This window comes from Lissotriton helveticus, chromosome 8 (genome assembly GCF_964261635.1).
Source record: "Lissotriton helveticus chromosome 8, aLisHel1.1, whole genome shotgun sequence".
NCBI lineage: Eukaryota > Metazoa > Chordata > Amphibia > Caudata > Salamandridae > Lissotriton > Lissotriton helveticus.
In genome coordinates, this window is record NC_136069.1 from 289,152,146 (window position 1) to 289,172,844 (window position 20,699).

The following is a 20,699-nucleotide window of genomic DNA, read 5'->3' on the forward strand; positions in this document are numbered from 1 at the left end:
CAGACAGGCTTATCTCAGAGGCAGTGTGTAAAGCATTTATGCTCACATACAGTAACACAAATAAAACACTACAAATGGACACCACACCTGTTTAGAAAAATAAGTAATCTTTATCTAAACCAAACAATACCAAAATGACAAAAATCCACAATACTGCAATTAAAATGTAATCCTTAAAAGGCAAAAACAGATCTGTCCATAGCAAACTATAAATGCAACAGTTTCAACACAAAGTACCTTGGATGCATCAAAATCATAAACAAAAACAGTTGAAGGGAAGGTGATGAGTCGGTTTCTTATTGCCATACAGGGAGGTGATGTGTGAGTTTCTTACTGTGACCCCAGCGTTCTTGTAGACTTGGCACCCCGGTGCGATGCGTGGGGATAAGGGATGCGGCGGTTCTTCATGCAGTAGCGGCAACATCACTGTGTTGGTCTCTCCAGCAGCGGTCCCATGTTGTGTTGGTTCTTGCAGCTGCACAGCAGGGTCTGCGTTGGAATCAATGCAGTGATCTTGGACTTCGGAAATCAGTGCACGGGATTCAGCGTTTATTTTCCAGCCGCAGCCAGGTGCTGCATCGGTTTCTTCAGAGGCACATCGGTGATGCGTCAGAAAAGGGTGCGGATACATTGCGCTTTTATTAGTTGCATCTCTTTTCCAGCTCCTAGCAGCAGAAGCAACCTCTAGAGGCCCAATACAGTAACAGGCAACTCTTGGTTGGTCAGAGCTCCCAGCAAGGAAGTTCAGGGGAGCTTGTGGCAAAGTCCATGTGTCCCTGTGACTTCAGAACAGGGGGCAAGCTCTACTTCAAGCCCTTGGAGATCTTCTTCAAGAAGGAGACAAAGCACACAGCAAAGTATGTATCCTCTCCTTGGCAGAAACAGCAGGCCAACCCCAGACAGCACACAGCAAAGGAGCAGTACTTCTACTTCAGCTTTCCCAACTTTTCTCCTTGGCAGATGTTCCTCTTGAGTCCAGACGTAATCTAAAGTTCTGGGAACTGGGCACCACCATTTATGTTCAATCTCTCTTTGTTCTCTTATGGCAAGAGGCTCTGTGCCCAGTTAAAACCAGTTCTGTCCTCTCTGGTCCAGCTTCCCAGCAGGAGGTGAAGACAACATTGTATAAGGCAGACTAGTCCCATTCAGGTGCAAGGAAATCTCCTCCCCTTGCTCTAAATGCAGCCCATGTCTATTCAGCCCAGCCCTGACTCATCCAGGAAAGGCAGGACACACCCCAACCCACCAGTGGCTGTCTACAGTGAATGCCCATCCCCAGCCGTTGTCACTCCAAAGCCAGACAGTCAATTCACAACCAGGAGAGGCACACAGGATGCCAAAGCAAGAAAGTACGCACTTTCTCAAAGTTGTTTTTTCAGACACACAATATAAAAATCATTGTTACTAAAAGATGCATTTTTATATTCTGAGTTCAGGCATACTAAACTCCATCTTTCTATCTTTTCTTAATGGAAAGTTATACTTATAATATGTTATAAATAAACTCCCATTCTATACTAAGGGACAGATAGCCTTTCAATAGTGAAAAACGAAATATACTTTATTTCACTACCAGGATGTCACACACCTCAGTACCTTTCACATACACTGCACCCTGACCACAGGGGTACCTTGGGCCTACCATAGGTGTGACTCACATGTAATAAAAGGGAAGGGTAGGGCTTGGCAAGAGGGTGCCCTTGCCAGGTCGACATGGCAGTAGAGACTGTGCACAGACACTGCAGTGGCAGGACTGAGACCTTTTTAAAAGGCTGCTTGTGCGGGTGGCACAATCAGTGCTCCAGGCCCACTAGCAGCATTTGATTTACAGGCCCTGGGCACACTCAGTGCACTGTAGTAGGGGTTTAGTAGTAAATCAAATAAGCAAATCATGGAAAGACCAATCCATAATAACAATTTACACATAGAGCATATGCACTTTAGCACTGATCAGCAGTGGTAAAGTTCCCAGAGTCCTAAAACTAACAAAAATGAGGTACAAAATAGGAGGCCAAAAAGCAAAAAGTCTGGAGATAAACCCTCTGAAAAATCCAGGTCTAACACAAAGGGTGTGATTTCACTCTCCCTTGCGCACAAATAGTCACAATGGGTTGGGTAGATGGTGCACTGGCCAGAATCTGAGTTCTTGCCGGGTCATACAACATAGGCACTCCCGGAGAGAGGTTGTGGATTGTGGGTGTGGTATAATGTTCAGCCACCTGACACCTCATGGCTGGAAGAGCATTTATCTTCCATATCTCTATTTCTGTATTAACCAAACTTTTGTAAATGGGCTCTAGTTTTCCAATCACAGCCATAATTAGATTGTTGAAAAGCCTTTTACTATCACATTTAACTATCATTTGCTCCTACTTCAGGAGCCTCACTTGCCATAAGTGCTGGGAGACATGGGGCCTCATTTATGAAAAGTGACGCATCGCTGCGTGAAAACAGCGATGCATCACTTTTCACTGTGCACTCCTTACGACACCAATGATGCGTCATATTTAATGTATGATGCATCATGTCGCAAGGAGTTACAGATACGTCAGTATTTCTGACGTATCTGTAAGCGCAAAAGTGACGCATTGCTGGAGTGTGTCACAAAAGTGACGCAACTCCAGCAATGCGCCCTTTCACATGGGGCAAGCCCCATGTGAAAGGGCCTGCGTCAGTCTTACGCCTGCTGTGAGGCAGGTGCAAGATTTTGACGCAACGGCGTCCTAAAAGTGACGCAGTGAAATCTCATAGATTTCACTGCGTCACTTCTACGACCCTTCCTTGCGTCAATACACCCCCCTTGCATACATTATACCTGGCGCAGGTATAATGTGGCGCAGGGGTTTACAAAGTGACGCATCTACTTAGATGCGTCACTTTGTAAATATGGCGGAACAAGGCGCATTGTGACGCACCGGCGGCGTAAAAGTGACGCAGGGGCTCATCAATGAGGCCCCTGGTATTTTAGATTTGGCACCTTGATCAGTTCTTTTTCTTTTGCCCACTACGCCCATAAATACACAATTTGCTACCCAACTGCTTAGGTGTGATTTTGGCAGTAATGCGATCTCTTATTGCTCCAATATCGGGATAACATCCTTTAGCTTTTCTTTGCAGCCCCTCAAGGTCAGACTAACAGCGATGGTTCCCATGCCTATGGATGCTGGTTCAGGTGCACAAAAGGTTGATGGAGATAAAAGTGAAAAGTGACGCTCTGCTAGCTCAATTTCTTTGCTGATTCCAACCACCACTCCACCATCAAGGGTGGAGCCTGATGAGGATTTAGGGCTCTCTATCTTCGCATGGGCACGTCCCATTGCTGTGGGAGATGGCGTGGTGTTTTATAGCTACCACTGCCGCTGGCCTGCTCTCTGCGGCTCCTGCTACTTTATGAAGTTCCCCTGGGACCGTGGCAACAACAAGTCCCCCTAGCTGCAGGAGATGGTACTCTGTTTTATAGCGCTTGCCTGGCACTGGTCTGCTCTCTACAGCTCCTGTCACTTTGCGAATTTCCCCCAGTCCGTGGCTGCGGTAACAACAAGATCCCCATGAGGTTGTCCTCATTTAATTTAAAATAACCTGGTTGTTTCTTGCACTGCTCTTTTTAATTATGTGGACTCTCGTAATCTGATATTTACGAAAACTATCACAGAACTTTGACTGCAGAAAGTAGAAGGCCAAGTTTTCACCAAACTTTCAGGAAGTATTAGTGTCATTTCAAACAAGCCACAGTTCATTGAACCTTCCTCTCGCCATGCCCTACTGTTTGTACTTTGAACAACATTCCGAACAAAGCAGATGCAGTTGTCTTGTTCCAAGGAGATGCTGGGAATTATAAAGAATACACCATCTTATGTATGTATATTCTACAGCACAAACCTACCTAAAAGTAGAGGTAGGTGAGCCAACAAATTAACAGGGAGAGCCAAGTCAATGGTGAGCCATGGAGTGTCTCAGATCTAGGAGCCAGTGCACAACCCGAGTCTTGAAGATATTTGCTATGTAAATCATATAACAAACCTCAAGTAAAATATGATAAAGCTTCTTCAGAATTCAAAAATGTCATTTCTTTAACAAGTGGAAGCTTTGATATTAATGCCTCACTTTATAGCACTGAGAAGTAGTGATTAAAATTAATAGTTTTTAAACTTAGACCATTAGTGAACTAAGAAGGCAAGACAGGTGTGACGTAAATCCCATATGTGGCCCAGATAACGATTGGGCAACATTATTGTCTATTAAATCAAACACAATAGGTTTTTGTACAGCTGGCATTCTGAACCCACATATTAGAAAGTGCTTTCATACAGGATATCGAAGAACTATGAATTATGGTGAAATAAAATATTTGCCTAAGATTGCATAGTTTAAATGGGGCAGCCGTGATTTATCCAGGTGTTCTAGTTTCACTTTGACAAATCTGTTTTTTATATGGGTGTCTAGTTTTCTTTTCTTTATTATGGAAACGCCTTTTTTTTTACCTCTCTGTGATTTTTTCTCCATTGCGTGAACTCGACCCGAAGCTGTTGGAATGCTTTACCTTAGCACCAGTTACAGTAGACAAGGTCACATTACTTTTTAAATAGACACAGGGAGATTATGTGCTTTGCCCAGAATCCCAGTCGAGCTGATGCTGAAACTCAAACTTGGTTCCCCATTTCCTAAGTCCGGAGTTCTTCCCATCACACCATATCCTGGGACGAGGTAGGGTGACAAGCAGCAACCACATGTAAGCTCAGCTTGTTATGAGCTCGAGGCTCCAACATGACCTTGAGCTGAGCCAGAGCGAGGCCTTAGGCTTTCAGTGGCTCTCCCACCCCTAGCCAAAAGGCAGTAAAGGATTGCGCCAAGGTCATGACCTTTGTTATCAGAGGAGTTTTGGGAAAATGACTTCAAATGTGAGTGTCACATAGGTCTAAGTATTAATCTGAGGGTAGAACAGGATTGTCTTCCAGCCAGAAATAGTTTAACTCACCAGTGAGTAAGAGGTGGTTAGTTGTGTGAAAGAGATCTGCTAGTAGCACGGAAAATCTTCAAAGAAGGCCTGGTCAGGGTGAATGTCAGAATTGTTTAGGATGTGTTGCTTGAAACAAATGAGGAGTGCTATGATTTTGTATGTATTTCAGGGATGGAGAAGAATGTCGAAGCTGTCCTTGTTTATTACAGCTATCTCTTATAGCTCCCTTCTGAAGGTAGATACATAGTTTATTGTTCAGTAATGAAGCATTGAGTGACTTTAATTTATTTGCTACTAAATAACTGCTTAAAGACAACTTGATGCCCTGTGGCTACGACGTGCTCGGGTTTTGAGCAGCATACAGGACTATTCACGAACTGACTTTTGTAGTACATTAGTAGTACTACACTAGTGCTATGAACATACTTCAAAATGCTATTAACCTATTCACATTTAGAGGTCTTTGTCTCTCCTACCATTTATGTGTGGAGATCTCTGCCTCAACTGCGGAGCTTTCTAGACATGTAAGTATACTCTTAGAAATGGGATTTCATGTTGGCTGGGCATGCGCCAAACCCAGGCAGAAACCACCACTCTAGTCAGGGCAAGGGAGTTACACGCTGAAGATAACCCTTGCTCACCCCCTTTGTAGCTTGGCATGAGCAGTCAGGCTTATCCCAGAGGCAATGTGTAAAGCATTTGCGCAACACACTCATACAGCAGCAACGAACTAGGCACACTACAAAAGAAACTCCAGATAAGACACATTTGAATCATATTCACACATATACATTGTGCCAACTTACACTAGGCAATATTCACAGGGGATTATATACATGACCATCACAAGCACAAGTAGTAAAAATCAAACACAACCAGTAACTACTGGTACAATAATGACCTCAGCATCATATCTAGCAACATAAACACATTATGTCTGCATCACAATAGGCATAAACACATTATGCACAAATCATTATAGGCATAAACACATTATGCAACCTCTGTAGGCATCACATTAGGCATAAAACACATTTACGCATACCTCACAATTAGGAGGCACCTTAGTGACACTCCCCAGGTGCATGTATCACCTTTCCTTAGGGCCACACAGGTGCAAAACCTGACCCCAGGACCACTGGCCTTTCACTAGGGCTCAAATGCCCTTTGTCCAAAATTGTCAGGGTGTAAATGGGGCCTTCCACTGGCCCCTTGGCTGCCAATGCAGCAGAAACCACTATGTGCAATGCTCTGGGGGCGTGGGGTGCAACTCACCCCCTCCTCATCATGAAAACAAAATGCCCCTGTGTTGCAGCTGCTCACGTTCCTGAGGTGCAGCTAGGGAAATGATAACTGACACAACTGTACCCCTTATGCCCCTCTGGGACTCCTTAAGCAAGAAGGTGCCCTTCTCGTAGCAGCTGCCCGCGTTCTCGAGGTGCAGCTGTAAAGAGTTGAAAAATTGTGCCACTACAGTGCAGTGGGAACCCCGCCTTCCCGGGGCTCCCCTTGTGCACAACAAGCACTACCACCAACCAAGTCAAGCCCAACTCACCGGGGCTCTTCTGGGTCTTCTCCAGTCCGGCCTTCCCTCTCGGGGCTCCTCTGTCTGGGACACCGTGTCCCCAGCAGGACTCTGGCGGGGAGCCCAAAAGGCTTTGGTCGGGCTCCTTCTCTTGAGCCTCACTCACTGCGGCTCTACTGCACAGTAGGCCATGAAGGCGGAGTGGGGTCCTGCCGGTCTCAGGCCACCCGGAGCGAGATCTCTGTTTTCCTTCTCGGCCTGTCCCAGCGAAGGGTAGCCTCCCGCCTGGGTCTTCGCTTACGGCTTGCGGCCACAGAGGCGGGGTAGGCTCCCACACTCCTTCAGGGACCACTCTTCTGGCCACACGGGGGGCTACCACTGGCACACGGGGGCCCGTGTTCCTTCCTTCAGGCAGATTGCCTGACTTCCGGCTACTTCCTTCTTGCCTGCCGGCCCCACCTACATCCATGCAGCTTGCCTGGCTTCCGGTTCGGGCCCCGGCGGTTCCTTTCGGTAGCTCGTAGCAAATGCGGGGTGGGCTCCCACTTCTAATCAAGCATCAATGCAGTGTGGGCTTCGGCTTCTAAAAAAGGCATAAATGCAGGGTGGGCTCCTGCTTAAAAGAGGCACAAATGCAGGGTGGGCTCCCGCCAAAAGCGGCACAAATGCGGGGTAAGCTCCAGCCAAAAGCACACCAAAATGTGGGGTAGGCTTCCGCCTCACTCCCCAGCAGCACAGGGGAATCCCTACACTGGGATTCCCTCTAAATACTTTGCCGCCCAGCGCTGCACGTTACCAATGCTCCCCTCCGCCTAGAGCTTCTAGATGGGCCTGGGAATGTGCTTGCCAGCACTGTATCTCTCCTCTCCAAGGGGAGACAGGAAGCAAGGCACAGGCAGGCCAGCATACCGGATCGCCAGTGGCAGTACCTCCTGGCAGTCCAGCAGCCTGCCGGCTGCAAGCCCAAACAGAAGAAAAGCACACCTTTCATGGGGTCACAGCCCCAGTATATATTCCACATTTCTCTTTGTCTGCTCTGGCACAGGGCTGGGGGAACCAGTCCCAACTGGTTCTGGGGATTATTGGAGCACTTTGTTTACAAGGCTCCTCTTCCCCTTTGTCAGGTGGGGGCTCGGTCATCAGACACACCACAGGGGAGTGGAGCCAGTATTCACCTAAGCAGGCACAGACCTATTCAGGGTCAGGGGACTACTCCTCCCACTACTTTACATGCAGATCTCCTATTCAGCCTAGCACTGACTCACCCTGCTCTCCCTGGAGCCACACACACCTCACCAGCCCCTGTCACTCCAGAGCCAAACATGCAATACACATCAGGCAGGCAGATACATAACACACGGAAATGCCAACTTCTAAAAGATTAGTGCTAACGGGACGCCGATCCATTACTACCAGCGGAGCCCTAATCGAAGGCTGTTTCCAAAAAAAGTGTGTCGGATTCTTTCACTTATACCTCCGTTCCCGTTCAAGGACGCACTGTGGCATGACCACACGGCTCGCCACCCCACTCCTACTTGAACACGCAACCCTTACAGACGTCATTAAGGCTCTTCCTTTCTCCGGATATTCTCCATAGTGAAACTTTTGGCCCTGACGAAAATCCCTGTCAAACCCTGGGGATTTGAAACGCGTAGGCCGTTTTATGTTCAGTGTCTGCTTCTTTCACATTTGTGTTGCCCTGTAGTGTGAATAGAGTGACACATCACTGGCTTACAAAAAAACGATGTATATAATGTTGTTGATTTGACATTTAACTCTGTTGATTTGGTTTCTTGAGTTACACTTGTAAATATAATTGTATATATAGAATTGTACAAACTGTAGCAGACCTAATACACCACACGACTATTTATTTCTATCTAGCCGTGGGTGTATTTGTTTTCATATGTGTTTTGTGTATGACTGACAAGGTATGATTGTGATATGACTGGGTTTAGAATGGATGTTGAATTTTAACATTTCACTGAGTTCTTCTTTTTGTCCATAATTTCTTTAGTGTGTGTTGCTTTTGTTCAAATTGTATATGATTGATACAAATATACCCTTGTGTTTTGACTAAGATATTCGAATAAAAGGCTACTTATAAGCATATCCCAGCTTTGATAATTTTCTCTGCTTTTGCGGTAAATCTTTGGGTTAACCAAAAATCAGCATAGGCAATTCTTTCTGTTGTTATAGATTTGTGGCTCAGCCTTGCTGATTCAGAGCCGACCCTAGTTGTTCTTAACTTCTAAAAATGGCATTTCTAAAACAGAGTTAATAAATATGCGCACACCATTGTACAGCATTTATTATTACTATTCCAACCATACCAAACCTGACCACGCAGTTCCTCTCAGATCAGGAATTACCACTGAAACATATATCAGGTAATCCCCAATGCATTCCTATGAATTGGCACTCTCACAGCAGTGAGAAACCAAAATGGCTGTTTGTCGCTACCAGGACATGAAATGCTCTTAAGGTACATGTCCTACCATTTACCTACAATGCACCCTGCCCATAGGGCTAGCTAGGGCCTACCTTAGGGGTGACTGACATGCAGTAAAAGGGGGGTCACGGACATGGCACACACTGTAGGTGCCACATCACAGCGGCAGTAACACTGTGCGCACAGGCCCTGCAATGGCAGAGGCCTGCAACAGGTTTGAAAGGCTACTTTGGTGGGTGGCACAATCAATGCTGCAAGCCCACAAGTAGCATTTAATTTACTGGCCCTGGGTATCTGAGATACCACTTTACAAGGGACTGACAGGTAAATTAAATATGCCAAACAGGTGTAGACCAATCGTACCATGTTTCCACAGAGAGCACACACACTTCACACTGGACAGTAGTGCAAAAGTGCCCAAAGTCCTAAAACCACCAACACTATGTCAGAAAAAAGGCTAGGAGGAAGGCGAAAAGTTCAGGGAGGACCCTGCAAAAAGGGCCAAGTCCAACATATACGTTTTAGTATATGATCCCTCTAGTCTCCATCATCTGCTCTCACACCATCAAAGTCATTTCTTATGCCAATGACACTGATTTTTTTCTCTCCCTCATTGACAAAATACCCTTACCGAATCAAGTTCAATGCCTGTATGTCTGAAATCACCCACTAGATGTAGATCAACTTTCTGAAGCTGATCACGTACAAGACTGAAATTGTGATCTTCAGTAAGAACAGTTAACTTTTGGACTCCACCTGGTGGCCAACAGAGCTGGGACCTACACCCAACCTCACCACCCCCGCTAAGAACCTCAGGACCAACTTTGATAGCAAACTTGACGTGACCGCCAAAGTCAGTCCCATCACTGCCTTATACTTCCATACATTGAAAACACTAAGGAATATTTTCAATGGCTCCCAGACTACGTCAGGCACACCCTTGTCACAGACACGCTGGACAATGGAATTACCCTCTATGCTGGGATCAACCAAATCTCACCAGAAGATTCCAGACCATTCAGCACTTGTTGGCCAGGAAGAATCACTTTCAGCCTCCCAACTGCACTCATATCACACCAGACCTGAAGGAGCTCCACTGGCTCCCCTTACACAAACAAGCACAGTTCAAAATGCTCACCCACACTTTAAAGGCATTACATAAGGTAATAAAGTTGCTAAAAAGTAGATTTAGTAGGTTTACACATGTGTAAGTTTACCTTTGTGAACAGGCCTTTTAGTATGCATGCTACTGCTGGCAGATAAAGTACTCAAGAGTCGGGTGCATACCTGATTTCTACATACCTGTTGCGAAGTCAATTTTTAAACTCATCACCAAACCTCATAATTAGGCCTGGCAGTTTTATTTTAACTCATTTTCTGAAAAGCTGTGCTACACAGACCTGCCTATATGCCAATAAAAGTAGTCCAGTGAATCCTGTATGCCCTGTAAAACATATGTACATCTGCTGCATTTTATGAAACGGGTTCCCTTTAAAATTCCATGTGTGTCTCTTATTGTTTGGGCAACATCAGGCGCACATCAGAAAGTGAAAAGGCTGCAAGTGCCACTGTGGTATCTCCTATATATTTATGACAATACCCAAGGGTTTTATTGCAGCAATACTGTGCACTGACTAAAGACAGCAACACAGCAATTAAAATACGTATGAATAATTAAAAAGTGTAGCTTGAAAATACATGAGGACTCTTAACCTTATCCTACTATTATTTCAAATTAGCACAGCAATTACAGTTTAATTAGCTCCAAACACTTAACTTTATGGGCGAAGATGGTTTAATCCATTCTACAATTTATTCCGTAGGCATGTACTATTTCGATACACAAAAAGGAAAACTCTTTCATGGCAGAAATGTTACAGTTGCCTTCAGTAATACTGCACATATTTAAATTCGTGGGGCCTTATTTATGAAGGCCTTGCGTCGCCGGTGCGTCACTTTTTCCCATTTGAAAAGTGGCGCACCGGCGGCGCAAGGCCTTCATAAATAAGGCCTGCGCTACTCAGCTCTGTAAAAGACTTGCCAGCAGTCAATGAACACTCCAACACTTCCGGTTGATATTAAGGACTGATGAAGTGATGTACAGTGTACCTATGAAGATTTAGTTCAGTTGAAAATAGCTTGCTGCATCAGGTAAGATGGAGTTATGTTTATCCCTGAACAGTTCTATTTATGTATGTTTTTGCCTTGATGCATGCCACAATTGTTCACAGTCTGTCTCTCTCTGTGACGTGTGCTGCCCTAAACAAATCCTACCAGAGTTTTATAGTGATCCCGGCAGTTGCAGACTAGGCCACCAATCTCACTTACTTCTAAAACAAGTGGAAAACACTGAAACCCTACCTGAGAAAGGGGCAGACTGGATTCTCGTCTGCTTCGGGCAGATCTTCAGTAGCAGAATAGAGATATATGTATAAGAAAAGAGAATAGTTATCTAATCTGCCCAAATTGTGTTCTGTACTATTACACTAAAGAATCTAAACATATGTGCTTGACTGGAGTGAGAACATGGCCTAAAGTAAACTCCAGAAGACTATGTCGCCCACACTCGCTTCTGTCACATTCAGGGAATATTCTGCACATCCAGAAAACATACTCATAAAATAGAACAAGAAGTGTCCTCTTAGAAAACAGCTCAAACCAATCTTTCGGGCGAATATCCAACAATAGAAAATTATAGTTTCAAGAGTCTATGCTTACAAACCCTAACTACGATTTACTAAACCAAGTGGACATTCTGAATAGTCAGAAGAAACTCCTCCAAACTTTGAAGCCTTTCTCAGCAGCAATGAGCAATCCTTCACTCAGCAGAAGAAACAGAGTTTCTTTAGGATGAGAAACTCCATGAAGACAGATTGACCAGGAAGGTCCTAGTGGTACAGTGCTCCTTTTAAAATACTGATTCAGATTTTTTTCCATACCCATCCAGTAGTTTCTTTTTCCATTATGTTCCACTATAATGCTGTATGACTCAGCAGGCTGGGAACTAGGGGCCAGAAGTAGGTAGCCAAATACCGGTCGGTAACGGCCGAAAATAACGAATTTTGGCCGTTACCGACCGGTATTTAGATATTGAGATGTAGGGGCCCAAAAAACTATCGAATCAGTAAATTTACCGATTCGGTAAATAAGAAATGGAAAAAAATTACTTTTGAGATGTAGGTAACCTCGAAAATAACGAATTTGCATGAAATTCGGTATTTAAGAGTCGGTATTTGCCATGGATTGAAAGCAGGTGGTAACCAGGTGCAGGCTATAGAGAAGGGCCCAAAATGCAAAAGTGTGACCAGAATGGCGGCATTCTACGTGATAGCGAGGCGGCTACGGCTACAGGCAGCAGAAGAGAGGGTCTGGAGAAGGGAGGAGCAAGTGTACAGGCAGAGGATCACGCTATTTCAAATAACTAAGGCAGAGATCCAGCAAAGGTACAGGCTACACCCCCACACCATCCTGGACTTGATCAGGGACTTCCACCCACTTTTGGAGCATTCAACCCCAGGGGCGCACGCCATCCCACCCCATGTGCAGGTGCTGTCTAGCCTACACCTGCTTGCCTCTGGGAGCTAGCAGAGTGTGATTGCTGCGATAGGTGGGGTGTCCCAGAGCTGCCTGTCCTGTTTCTTCAGAAAGTTCCTAGAGGCCATGATGCAGAGAATGCATCATTACATCAGCTTCCCTGAAGCTCACGCGGAACTGCTCAAGACCAAGACTGACTTTTATCAAATTGCACATTTCCCACACGTCATTGGCTGTATTGATGGCACCCACATCCCAATATGCCCACCTGCTGCCACAGAGTACATTTACAGAAACAGGAAGTCAACCCACACAATCAATGTACAGGTAATCTGTGATGCAAACTACATTTTCACGGACATAGTGGCCAAGTTCCCAGGAAGTACCCATGACTCCTACATCTTTCAGAACAGTGGGTTCTACACACGCCTGACAGCGGGGGAATTTGGCAAAGGATACCTGCTAGGTAAAACACTGTGTGGCACTCCCTTGATAGATATTGCAGATGTATGTGTATGTGTGCATGTGAGTAATGTCTTTCTCATTTTCAAATAGGGGATAGTGCATATGCCGGTCGCTCTTTCATCCTGACACCCTACCTCAACCCTTCAACCCCCAGCCAGAGGCGATTCAACAAGGCACATAAATCTACTAGGAACATTGTGGAGCGCACCTTTGGGCAGGTAAAAAGCAGGTTCCGCTGCCTACACAAAAGTGGAGGGGCACGCCAGTATACACCAATCACCTGCTGTAAGATGATTGCAACTTGTGCAATGTTGCACAAACTTGCCACTAAGAAGGGCACCGAGGTGGAATTGAGCGACTATGAGGACCATGATGATGAACATGCACTGCCTGAACCCAACACAGCAGGAGTTGCGACACCAACAGATGGCAGACACAGACGGGCAGAGATCACACGCAACTACTTTTAAGTAAGTAAAGAGACACAGACAGGTGGAGTATGCACCCAACGTAGTTTAATATTTGGCACTACGCAGGTATTCAAAAGCACAAATGTGCAACACAAATGTCATCCATTTAATAATGGTAGTCCTGGGTCACTTCCCCATTTACTGAACAAGTCATTTCCGCCCACGCCTACCAGTGCCAGATGTAAGTGACTGGCTCCCTTCACTGTGCATTTGGGCTGTTGGCTCACCTTTGCGCCTGCTGCTCCTCCGTGTCTCAACAACCAGGGGGCTTGTCATGCGGCTCCTACTGGTGCTTTCCTCACTTTCTGGTACATCCAGAGCAGCAGTTTGTGCTGTCTGTGCATTTATCAGCACATCTACAGCACTGGTCATCCTAGCAATGCCCCTAGACACCTCATTGCTGTTGTGTGTGAGTCCCTCTTGCATGTTAATACATCGTCTGCATAGCAGGGAAGTGGCTGTGGCCAGGCGGTTTATTGCTTTACTTTGCTGCTGCGCACGCTGCCTCTACTTGCTCCTTGCTAACATGTCCTGGTCCAGTTTGCTGCACAGAAGCTGCACCGATTGTGTCATGTCCTGCATCCCTGCAGCCATCTCCTTGTTCACATCAACCAGTTCTCTGATGCCCTTCCCTATATCTTCCATATTTGTGTTTAGGTTACTAATCTGGCGTTGCACAGACTGGATGGCCTTCCCCTGCATCCTTTGGATTTTCACCATGCTACCCTCAAGCCCACGGAAAACACTGGGACCCTCCACATGTGCTGCTACAATGCTTTCTCTGTGCCTGCGGCGTCTGGTACCTGTACGTCCAACCTCTGCACTGGACTGCTGTGTGTCAGGGCTACCTTCCCAGCCACGGCCCGTGGAGGGAGTTTCGGTGGGGCGGAGAGGTGGGGCGGGGGCGGGACAGGATGGGGAGTGCTAAAAACTGGAGTATGGATAATTGAAGGTAAGTAAACAATTTAATAAATAAAACGAATTTCGTAGCGCAACCTGCATCACATTTTGCGATACAGGGCACGCTACAAAATTTGTTTTATTAATTAAATTGTTTACTTACCTTTAATTATCCATACTCCGGTTTTTAGCACCCTCCCCCCTGCCCCTCCCCCACCCCGCCTCTCTGCCCCACTGAAACACCCTCCACGGGCCACGGCTGTACCTTCCCCAGCCAAGGTTTGTGTGTCATCCCCCTCCATGTCACCTGCTGATGACTCCATTTGGACTAGTGGGGCAACTACATGCCTCCTGCTCTTTTGTGATGCAGGTGATGTTAGAGGCAGTGATGCAGGCAGTTCAGGTGAGGACAGTAGCAGAGGGGATCCTGAATGTTCTGGGGGTGCCTGCAGATGTGGAGACATTTCTGGGTCTTAGGATGGTGGCTGTGTAGTTGGTGCACCTGTGTCCTCTGTGACATTCTCTGCACATGGGCCTGGCTCCTGGCTGTCATCCCTCTCTGGTGCCGTGCCTTCCATCTCCCTGGTTCGCCTGCGAGATGTCTCGCCTGTGGACATATAAGCGTACATTAGCTCGGTGCTACTGCCTCACAGCCACTACAATTAAATAATTCTCACTTAAACACTGTACATGTTGCCTGCACTTGATTATGTCTGAAATGATTTGCCTAACTTGTTGCTTGCTGTGCTGTATGACATGGTCTTTCATTTACTGACTACATGTCCCATAATTCATTACTCCTGTATAGTGCTACCTCTACTGGACTGGGGTTACATTTGCCACATAGGGAAAAGGGAAGGCTGATGGGGTGGGGGTGATTGCTGTGCATGCGTCTTACCTTTTCTTGTGGCAGCTCTGGCTGAGCTGTCTGCACCTCCCAGTCCACAGACGCTCTCTGGTTCAATGGTGGACCCCACCAGCTCTTCCAGGTCAGTCAGGGGGGGTGCACGGTTCTTCCCTCCTCCAGTTTTGTTTGCCTGTTTGTGGAGCTCAGCAATTTTTTTCTTGGTCAGGCTCCTGAGGTCATACCACCTCTTTTTCAGGTCATCTATGTCCCTTGGAGTCACTCCTACAGCATTCACCTTTGCTTGAATGTCCAGCCAAATCTTCCTTTTGGCAGATTCAGCCACAGTCAGGGACAGATTGCCAAACAGTTTCTGGTGTTTCTTCACCACCTCCTCCACAAGGACCTGCAGCTCCATGGTGCTAAATTTTATTTTCCTCTTCCTCTCTGGCTGTTCCTTTTCACTGCTGCTTGCCATTTTCACAGTTTAAAAGCGCAAAACTTTTTCTGTGGCTCAGGGACTCAGCTCAGCTCCACCTGCCTCTCCAGAAGCTGCTAATTAATTGCAGCTGCCTGTGTAGCCACTTCCTGGTAGGGAGGGGGAGGGTGGTAGCACCTGATTGGCTACCTGATTCAGTTTCACTTGTATTTTCTTTCCGATTCGGTATTTCCCATTAATTCCTATGAAATACCGATTCGGTTAATACCGATTCGGTAATTACCGATTCGGTAAATTCCGAATGGCAGATTCCGAATTTTACCGAATCGGTAAAAAATACCGAATTTTTACCTCCATTACATTTACCGATTCTAAAATACCGAATCGGTAAAATTTGGCATTATAGAGTCGGTAAATTTCAATTACCTACATCTAGCCCTAAAACTTGAGAATAACAACTAAGGCACCAGCATCCGCTGCTGTGATCAGGCCAGGTAACCAAACCATCACTTATCCGACAATGACCGTATTTAGGTGGCCCTGCAAGCATTCACTCAAAGTTTTAACTATGTAAGTGATTCAGGCAAGACTTGAAATAAAGTATTCCAATCCAAAGTACGTTATGAGAGGAGAGGGGTCAGGGAAAAACGTGTGCATGAAAATCTGAATAATTTACGAGTTCTCTGTATCCAGATGTTCCGATCTGCCCCATAAACCAAAAAGGGTGACACAACTGTCTTAGACTTCTTATAGTTGCTCGACAGATATCTTCACCTACCTTGCTATGTCCAAATGTTAGACAGATCATGCAGTACTGCAGCATTCATATGTCAACAACTGTGGGTCAGACCTAAATCGACTTCCGAATCTAATAGTTTTGAGACAATCGCACAAACGGAGAGGGTCTTGCTATATAGTGGATGCTACAGTCACATCTAATGCGTCTTGATCAATCAAGAAATAGCCTTGTCTTGACTATTCGCAATGGACATGAGAATAAAGGGTCAAGTGGTTCTCAGTGTCATGTAGAAGATGACAAACGTGTGAGAGCTAAGTTGTTCCTCTCTTGGAGCCTATTAGGAAAGCTGCACATGGCAGCAATTCAGGTTGAAGACCTGTCAAGTTGCGGATTTAGCATCATGGTGAAGTCTCCACCATGTGTCCGCCCACAGTGAGCACAGATGTTGGAAGTAGCATAGAGGTTTGACTGACAGTCATTCAGAATGTATATCAAAGAAATTAGGTAATCACAGGAGCCTTCTGTTAAATGTATAGCAGCAAATCTGTCTTCTCTGTCTCCATGTACTTTATTGAGCCATAGATCTACCCCATTGCCTACTAGAATGGCCACTCCTTTTTTCACGGAAGAGTAGTGGGAAGTTGCGCCGAATAAGCCCTACAGTTCAGTCTGTGAGCATTGCTGTGAAGGCAACAAGTCTACTGAATCAGAGTGATGTGTGCCCTCAGAGTGACAAAACTCCATAGCATTAGCTATCCCTTGGTCAGTACATTACATTTTGCACCACAATGATAGTCATACTTTCATCTGCAGACTTGACAGATGTATAAACTGGTGAAACCATTCCAACTGTAGTAAGTTACTCGCATGTATAAGCTCCATTTAGATTTCGTCCCAAACCTGAATTGCCAACTTTTGTCAGAGTTGTGGTCAAATTAGTAATTCTTGTAATGTATGCACTTATAAACATTTAGGGCTTCGTAGAGCAGCTTACTTGTGCAAGAATGATGTCCCTTGTGTTTGTACCTTCTCTCAGCTGTTCCCACTGTCCACTACCCCTTCACTTTCCCAAATCATCATCATCACGGAAGGGCAAAAAGGACTGTGGATCCCTCTGGTTTAGCAAGAATGATACCCTCCAGTCCATGATGCTCAAGTAGCCCTGCAATATGTTTAATCAGAGTGAGAGAATGAACATGCAATTGAAATATCACATGTGATAGGAGAACAAGCCCACCAATCTGGTCCTCTGGCACATCACAAGAGGGTGCTGAGCCAACTCTTATTTAATGTCCGCCATCTTGAAACATGAACCAGACAGGGCACTGCCATTGCACGTAATGTTGCTGTTGATCAGGACATGCCGTAGAGCAACACAGCAACACACAACATCCCTTTCAAAGCAATCCTGCTATTCATAAGTCTAACTGTGGCGTTCCTGCAATACATGGAAGTAGCAAGGAACCTAGGATGATTTCGTGGCAGCATTACCAGCTGGTTTGTTGTAAGGCTATGCCACATAGTAATGTTTACATAATATCGTGTTTAGGCTAAAACAAACCAAATTAATTTCTATAGTGGTAATAAACACTGTCATGAAACGTAGCATTTTTACAGCGTCCTCTTTAAAAATCTGCATTCAGACAGTAAATAAGAATTGAAAACATATAAGTATGGTAGCATGGAATTTCTGGCCCATGTGCGCTGCATAAACAAATACTGTAAACACATAGTAATGCACTTAAAATAAGACACGCCAAGTGTGCTACATCACAATATAGACTATTTAATGTTTTAGGCACATTGATGGTCTGGTTTTAATGCGAAAAGCTGAAAGTGTCTATAAAACCATTAACCTATAACATTCTGGGGTACAGGGCAGACAGTGGTTATCGGGACTCTTGATTAATAGCAAATCTAATATCCATATGAATATTCTTCGGCCCAGAAAACCCTTTACTATGGGCAGAGTGTGCACAAAGAAGGAATGCATTACTTTATATAGAGTTAATTTGTTCCTGCGATTGGCCCTAAAAGTATAGAGGAACAATGTTGTCTTTGCAGGGTGGTCTTTAAGACGTGTACCATTTGTTTCTTTAGGTTTCAGCACCTTCAGAACAAAACATCTTAAAAACATAAGAATAAACACCTGGCCGTCTCGACCTTCCGTCCAGGCCAGCACTCTCCCCAGCAGCTCTGCCTCATCACTGCAGCCTCGAGTCCTCCGCTGTTATGGTTCGCGCCAGTATCCCGCCCACCCTCTAGATGATTCATTTTTATTTCCACATTCTGCTGGACTCACTGAGTCATAATACTTTATTTTGCTTATTTTGCTTTAGCCCGGTTCCCCGCTGCTGCTGGCCCTTCGGCCCCTCCCAACCCAACACAGCCCCCGCTCCCACCTCCCTACCTCTGGTCCCGCCCCCCTCCCCTACATAATGGTAACCACTGCGGGGGAGCGTGTGTGAAACTTAGACCTTCGGTCCAGGATAGCACTCTCCCCATCAGCTCCACCTCACCACCGCAGCCTCCAGTCCTCTGCTATTAGGGTTCTCACCAGCAGCCCGCCCAGCCTCTAGGTGGTTAATTTTTATTTCCGCTTTCCGTCGGACTCACTGAGCCATAATACTTTATTTTGCTTATTTTGCTTAACCCCGGTTCCCCGCCGCTGTTGCCCCTGCGGCCCCTCCCACCCCACAACAGCCCCCGCTCCTGCCTCCCTACCTCTGGTCCCACCCCCATCCCCTACTTGATGGCGACCACTGCGCGGTCGCACTAAAGGTGCGCCTAATGCAAGCCCATCTGCGTCCCTCAGCTTCCCGGAAGCAGCCAGCGCCAGGCACCCTTGATCCACGACCTCTGTCAGGTACAACAACGCTGCCCTCCTCGCACTCAATCCTGGAAGACTCAAAGACTGCCAACTGGCATCTCTGGCCTTGACTCACAGCCAGTTCTCCTGCCACCACTACCGCCAGACGTTTCCTTCCACCTGACTACCGGAACCGCAGACACCGCCGCCAATGACACACTAAGGTGCATTCTCCTCAACCTGCGCTGTGTACATAAACACGCCACGGAAATCTGGAACCTACTGGACTACCTCTCGCCCAACATAACCTTTTTCATGGAGACCTGGGCGCCCAACATCAACACCGCCATCCCGGACGGATACAAGATCCAGAGGAAGGATCGTCTCAACCACCCGGGAGGAAGCCTCGCCATCGTTCACAAGAACACCCTCCGACTCACCACCTCCAGCGAAACTTCCCCGCCACCGAACACCTGCACTTCCAGAACCAGACCAGCCCCAACAGCACACTCCGAGGAACCCTCATCTACTGGCCCCCGGACACCCTTCGCCACCACCATCGTCAACTTCATAGCACCCCACGCCATCCCATCAATGACCTACATACTCATCAGAGACCTCAACTTCCACCTAGACAACCCCAGCGACCCCAACTCCGCCACCCTCCGCAACAACCTTGCCAACATCAGACTCCACCACATCATCACCACACCCACACACAAAGCAGGACACACCCTTGATCCCATCTTTGCCGCAGGCAACAGCGTCCACTTCCACCACACAAAGCATCCTCCATTGACCAACTACCACTGCGTTCACTTCACCATTGACAAACCCAAGGCACCTAAACCTCCCCCCTGCCTATCTCGAATTAACTGGAGCAAGGTCACCGATAAGCAACTGAGCTCTACCCTCACCTGAGAAAACACTGCCTGGACCCCCGTCGCAAATGCCGCAGCCAAAGAACTCCACACCTGGATCTCCGACTGTGCAGACGAACGGGGCGTGGCCAAGAGCGAACCGAGATGGCCGCCTAGTCTCGGAGCTCCGCGGTCGGTGAGCCCCGAAACGATCCTGGCATATTCATCCTGAGTCGGCGGTGCCCCCGTTGATGCCTCTCAGGTGTGGGAACAGCTGCTGCGCATCTTGGGGCGACTCGCGGCTGGCGGAGCCGCGATATCGCAGAGATCTCGCTGGCGGCCGGCGGGCCCCTAAGCCGGGACCTGTGGTGGTGACTGGTCCGGACCCTGGGCAACTTCCGGCCGGCCGGTGGAGCGAGACCTGATCTGGTGGGGCTGGCTGAGGGCCACGAGTTGGCCCCGTAGCTCGACGCGGCTACCCGGGAGTCCACCTCACGTCTGGAGGTGGCCCCGACAGGATGTGGCCATCGGAGCTGGGAAGATCGTGGGCTGCTCGCCTGCCATAGTGCTCCGTGCCATCTGCCCACAATGGGAATCGGTGCGGCAGCCTCGCGTTTCGGGGTGAGTGGAGCCTCATCAACTTGAACCCCGGACGCTGATTAACATTCACGAGGACGTAATAGAGGTGGAGATAGCTTCCCCTCC